The following is a 6,990-nucleotide window of genomic DNA, read 5'->3' as shown; positions in this document are numbered from 1 at the left end:
CTCCCTCTCTCTCCCCCTCTCTCTCTCTCTCTCTCTCTCTCTCTCTCTCTCTGTGTGTGTGTGTGTGTGTGTGTGTGTGTGTGTGTGAGATATGTGCATTGTGTGTGGACATGTATGCCTATGAGTTCATAGATTCCAGAGAAGGACTTTGGATGTCCTACTCTGTCACACCCACTCCAGTAGTGACTCACATGACAGGCCCAAAAGCTTCAACGCAGTCCTGAGGCTAAAAGTTCATGGAAACTTCGTCTTCTGTAACTGTGGCATCCTGTAAAATGAACGCTCCAAATCTGTCCTTGCTTTAGTCAGTGAACGGATCTTTGTGCTTTCCTTCAATATTGTTTTATTATAAGTGCCTTTAAGGATTGATTTTGACATATAACTAAGTTAGATTAGCCTCCACCAGTGTTCCAATGTCCTTGGCAATCCTTGAGCTGACCCTGGGCTTGGAATTCAGTAAGAATGTTACTGTAACATTCAGAATTACCTCTAGCATTGTAAGAGAGACAGTGAAAGAAATCAGGCATTACAATGAACTTGAATAGAGCTAGAAATCTCAGGGCTAGTCTACTTAGTATACTTACAAGAACAGCAGAGTTACTCCCATACACAGGAATTTACGATGGCTTAGGGGGAAGGTGGACTATACAATAGACTAGAATTGGAACTATGACCCCTGGCTTCTAAGATTAAGCTGACCTTAGGTGGAGCTGCTTTTGATCCCAGTTGTTAACATTGATTTTTATCCCAATTGGTTCCTGTTAGCTTTTTGTATGCATTCCTGTTTTGAGTAAAAGTCACTTGTAAGTCTGATGCTCGCTTTGAGAAATTACATTCAGATACAACACTCCCTTGTGTCCATATATGTTTGTCATTTTTGGCGACTCCCTGCCCACCTGTATACTGGGACTCTGATTCTCCTGTGGATGGAGGGCCCCACGTTGAGCCCAGTCCGTGGCACTACTCTACCGCCCACTCTACCTGTATTGGCCAGGGTTCTCTAAATGACAGAACTGTTATTATTAATATATACACTAAGAGAGGCTTTATTATATTGGTTTATATAATATGTTCTGGGTAGTCCAACAATGGCTGTCTTACACTGAGTAAACAGAGACTGTGGTAATTACACAGTCCACAGTGCTGAATGTCTTCGCTATCTCAGTAAGAATCAGCACACATGAAACATTCCTGGAGAGCTACTGGTCTTTAGTCTAAAATGAAAACTCAAAGAATCTGATTCTAACATAATCAAAGAGATGCCAGTGGAACAGAATAGATGAACTTTCCATAAATAGTGAAGGCAACAATCAAAATTCCCTTTTCATCTGGGCCACTATCAGATACTGTCTTGCGTACTACCCATATAACCTGAGCAGAAGCATCAAGAAAATTGTATCTTTCTGAGCTTCATGTGTTCTGTAATTTTCAAGAGCTTCCTAAGCTTCATGATTTTTCCTAAGCTTCCTGAATCCTGTGAGTCCTGTGGGCCTTCTTCCCCCCTATAGAAGGAATCTTTCAATTAGAAGCTAATAGCCTTGCAACATTTAGTAATTTTATAAGTAAGTGGCATCTCCACATGTAAGATAAATGAATCTGTACAAAGATACCATAGTTAAATTGAAAATTTTGTATCCTATGAAAATACGAGTAAATAAATATGTGATCCCTAAACAAATACTGATCAATTAAACAGTTAAGAATTAAGTGGCATATAATGGGAAACAGGTTTCTCATTGTTTGAGTATGTGTGGAAATGAGAGTGATGAAGTGGTTTGTTGCAGTGGATTAGAGTTAGGGGTTCATGAAGAATTGATTTCTACAATATACATTAAATGGCTTTCTAGAGGAAAAGAACCAGGGAGACTTATTAAGTGAGCTTTAAAATATTAACAATGACCAGCTTATACCCCAAACACTAATCATTGAGCACTGAAACACCAGTGCTGGGCCCTAGAGGCTAGGTGGTGACTTGTGAATCAGGGGAATTCCGGAATAGCTGTCCCTCGATGGAGAATGGGGTTGGCAAGGATCAGCAGTCACTCCATTGACAAAGCAGGTTCTTGGTAGTTCCAGTCTGGCACCTGGGAGTTCTACCGGTTCCTTTTCCAGGATAAAAGCTTGGAAATTAAAAAAAATTAAAAAAAAAAAAAAAAGCTTGGAAATTCTGATTCTACCGTCAGTGAAGGAATCAGTAGCAGCAACAACCAAGAAACAAGCATACGGCAAGACAAACTCGGGTCTAAAATCCTCTTATGTATCTGGCCCCCTGAAAGGTACCAGCTACACCTGGGATGAGCATTCCCACATCAGTCCAGATGGTTAGGACAGTGCTTCAGGTGCAGCTCCTTACTCGGGTGCTTCGAATTTGTGTTCAGTTACAGTAAAGCCAACTGTAACATGGTTATACACTGAAATATATAAGTTTATACAAAAATATAGAATGTTTTTATGAGTATAAATATATGTGAAGTCAGAATTGAAGAGCTTAAAAAATAACACTCCAGTAACCTTAATTGGGGACTGGTAATCTTGATTCCATTACCAGTTGATGATAAAATGGACCCTAGGGATCGACTCTGGGTCCAGAACAGGAAATATAAAAGTGGATACTAGAGTGTTGGGAAAATGCTCCCAACGTTTTAGATGTGTTGGCAGACACTTGTAACCTAAAATTTGAAAGCCAAGGTTCAAATTTGTGAGTTCATAACCACAAATTTGGTTAGGGGCTGAGAAAATCTTGGCTCACGCCTTTAATCCCAGCACTCGAGAGGCAGAGGCAGGCAGATTTCTGAGTTCGAGGCCAGCCTGTTCTACAAAGTGAGTTCCAGGACAGCCAGGGCTATACAGAGAAACCCTGTCTCGAAAAACTAAAAAAAAGAAAGAAAGAAAGAAAGAAAGAAAGAAAGAAAGAAAGAAAGAAAGAAAGAAAGAAAGAAAGAAAGATGCTACCCTCTCCAGTTCAACAATGGTAGGAATGTGATATATTTAACAGTGATCTCCCATTGACTTAAGACTCAACCAATATCCCAATGTCTCAACGTTTCCTTGTTTTAAAGATTTGGGTAGCTTTCAGAAAAAGAAATGTCTCAAAGACAGCTGCATTACCAAAGCTCACCCCAGAGCAAGTGGCCACTCGTAAAAGTACACAACTTAAATAGATTGGATCATGTCCTGACCATTCAGTTGGTCTCAGCATCTTCCAGGCATCTTGTCCAGCATGTGCTTCTTCCAGGCAGCTCACCTGGTCTGAGTCTGAAAGAGTGTTTTTCTCTTTCAGATGGCTTGGTTGATCTGAGAAAATCTCTGGGTAACTGATTACTGTGAGTTATTCCAGTAAGTTCCAGGGACTTCTTGAAACCATTGAGTTGCTTACTTCCTGAATTTAAGTGCTTTCCCTACAGGTTGGAATACTTCATATTCCTTTAGATAAGTGGTTCTCAACATTGCTAATGCTGTGACCCTTTAATACAGTCCCTCATGTGTTAACTTCCAAACATAAAATTATTTTCATTGATACTTTGTAACTATTATTTTCTACCACTATGAGTCATAATTTAAATAATTGTGTTTTTCAATGGTCTTAGGTGACCCCTGTGAAAGGGTCATATGACCACCAAAAGGTCATAGCTCAATGGTGAGAACCATTGCTCTAGAATGCCCTGTCTTATCTAGCTTTCTCCCTTACAAGATGATATGGGACACATGATGATAAAATAAATATGGTTTCTCACAATAGCAACATTAGGTATCAAGTAAGAAAACCAAATCAGGTATGAATTTTAAGTAATGATAATGAATCACTCTTACCAAATTATAACAAATGCTGACTCTCATGTATAATATTAATAAAAGAAATAGGGTGAAGATATATGGAAAGTCTGGATTACCTTTAAGATTATCTGAATATATAGGAGGCCCAGTTTGGCTTGAGAACATGTTGCTCTTACAGAAGACCTGAGGTAATTCTTAGAACTTGTGTGAGTGTGTGTTTCTGTGTCTGTGTTGTGCATGTGTGTATGTGTACACGTGTGTGTGTCTGTGCCTGTGTTGTGCTTGTGCATGTACATGCATGCATATGTGCACGTGTGTGTGTGCACGTGTGTGTGTGTGTGTGTGTGTGTGTGTGTGTGTGTGTGTGTGCCATGAGTTCATGGTAATCACTGTCACTTTAATTCAATCAACTGACACTTCCTAGTGCTTTTATTTTCTACATTTATAAAATATTGTCTAGTACTGCTAAACAAGGTTCCCATTATCTGCAAAATATTTACAATTTTATGAGCAAAGAATATAAAGGATGTACAGAAATGTTAATGTTGAGAATTCTTTCCTTTGCAAAGAAAGAAGCCTATTAATAAAAGGTCATTTATCTAAAAATATATTTAGATTGTCTCATTACTAGGGACATTTTTGCTGAGTGTAGAAATATATTTTGACATATTTTTAAGGATGTGGCTGCTTTCCTTTAGTATGAAAATGTTTCTGATTATTTTCTCATTATTTTATCTCTGCTACATGTGTGCTATATGTTATTAATTGCGGACACCTTTATGTCTTTAATGTTGATTTTCTGCCATTATATAAGAGCCATTTTCTTGGCATTTATAATTCTTGAGGTTCAATGAACTTTTAAAAGAATGCTAACTTATATTCTCAGAACATTGGATAGTTCAGTTATTTTCCTTTCCAGTAACTTCTTGATGTATTATTTCCCTCTTCTTTCAAGGCTCCAGATTTCAACTTAAGCAACACAAATCCAGCCAATTCACTATTGCTGACAGTATATCTGCCCTTATTAATGGTGAACTTTTGCCCTTTATTTTTTAAATGAAGCGAACAAACATACTCTACATTTCACCTGAACAGTTGATTATTTTCCTTATTTTGGAAATTTAAACTATTTAGAGATTTTGGATATTTGTGGTTCATATTGGTATGTATATTCTCTCTATATAGATAGGTATCTTTATTAGATATTTTCTTCATTTACATTTCAAATGCTATCCTGAAAGTCCCCTATATTCTGCCCCTGCCCTGCTCCCCAACCCACCCACTCCCACTTTCTGTCCCTGGCATTCCCCTCTACTGGGGCATATAAACTTCTCAAGACCAAGAGCCTCTCCTCACATTGATGGCCAACTAGGCCAGCCTCTGCTACATATGCAACTAGAGACACAAGCTCTGGGGGGTACTGGTTAGTTCATATAGTTATTCCTCCTGTAGGGTTGCAGACCCCTTTAGCTCCTTGGGTACTTTCTCTAGCTCCTCCATTGCGGGCACTGTGTTCCATCCAATAGATGACTGTGAGCATCCACTTCTGTATTTTCTAGGCACTGGCATAGCTCCACAAGAGATAGCTATATCAGGGACCTTTTAGCAAAATCTTGCTGACATATGCAATAGTATCTGGGTTTAGTGGTTGTTTATGGAATGGATCCCTGTGTGGGGAAGTCTCTGGATGGTCCTTCCTTCCATCTCAGCTCTGAACTTTGTCTCTGCAAATCCTTTCATGGGTATTTTGTTCCCAATTCTAAGAAGGAACAAAATATCCACACTTTGGTCTTCCTTCTTCTTGAGTTTCATGTGTTTTGCAAATTGTATCTTGGGTATTTTAAGTCTCTGGGCTAATATCCACTTATCAGTGAGTGCATAGCATGTGTGTTCTTTTGTTTTTGGGTTACCTCACTCAGGATGATATCCTCCAGATATATCCATTTGCCTAAGAATTTAATAAATTCATTGTTTAAATAGCAGAGTAGTACTCCATTGTGTAAATGTACCACATTTTCTGTATTCATTCTTCTGTTGAGGGACATCCAGGTTCTTTCCAGCTTCTGGCTATTATAAATAAGGCTGCTATGAGCATAGTAGACCATGTGTCTTATTACCAGTTGGAAAATCTTCTGTGTATATACCCAGGAGAGGAATTGCTGGATCTTCCAGTAGTATTATGTGGAATTTTCTGAGGAACCGCCATACTGATTTCCACAGTGGTTATACAAGCTTGCAATCCCACCAGCAATGGAGTAGTGTTCCTCCATCTCCCATTCTTGCCAGCATTTGCTGTCACCTGAATTTTTGATCTTAGCCATTCTGACAGGTGTGAGGTGAAATCACACCTTTGTTTTGGTTTGCATTTCCCTGATGATTAAGGATGTTGAACATTTTTTCAGGTTCTTTTCAGCCTTTCAGTATTCCTTGGTTGAGAATTCTTTGTTTAGCACTGTACCCCATTTTTAATGGGGTTATTTGATTTTCTGGAGTCTGGCTTCTTGAGCTCTTTGAATATATTAGATATTAGTCTCCTATCTGATTTAGGATTGGTAAAGATCCTTTCTGAATCTGTTGGTGACCTTTTTGTCTTATTGACAGTATCTTTTACCTTACAGAAGCTTTGCAATTTTATGAGATTCCATTTGTCGATTCTCAATCTTACAGCACCATCCATTGCTGTTCTGTTCAGGAATTTTTCCCCTATGTCCATATCTTCAAGGCTTTTCTCCATTTTCTGTGCTATAAGTTTCAGTGTGTCTGGTTTTATGTGGAGTTCATTGATCCACTTAGACTTGATTTTTATACAAAGAGATAAGAATGGATAAATTCTCATTCTTCTACATGATAGCCGCCAGTTGAGCCAGTACCATTTGTTGAAAATTCTGTCTTTTTTCCACTGGATGGTTTTAGCTCCTTTGTCAGAGATCAAGTGACCATAGGTCTGGGGGTTCAATTCTGGGTCTTCAAATCTATTTCATTAATCTACCTGTTTGCCAATGTACAAGTACCATACAGTTTTTATCACAATTTCTCTGTAATACAGCTTGAGGTCAGGCATGGTGATTCCACTAGAAGTTCTTTTATTGTTGAGAATAGTTTTTGCTATTCTAGGTTTTTTGTTATTCCAGATGAATTTTCAAATTGCCCTTTCAAACTCTGTGATGAATTGAGTTCAAATTTTGATGGGGATTGTATTGAATCTGTAGATTGCTT

Source organism: Mus pahari, chromosome 5 (assembly GCF_900095145.1).
Source record: "Mus pahari chromosome 5, PAHARI_EIJ_v1.1, whole genome shotgun sequence".
Taxonomy (NCBI): Eukaryota; Metazoa; Chordata; class Mammalia; order Rodentia; family Muridae; genus Mus; species Mus pahari.
Note: the sequence above shows the minus strand (reverse complement) of the source record.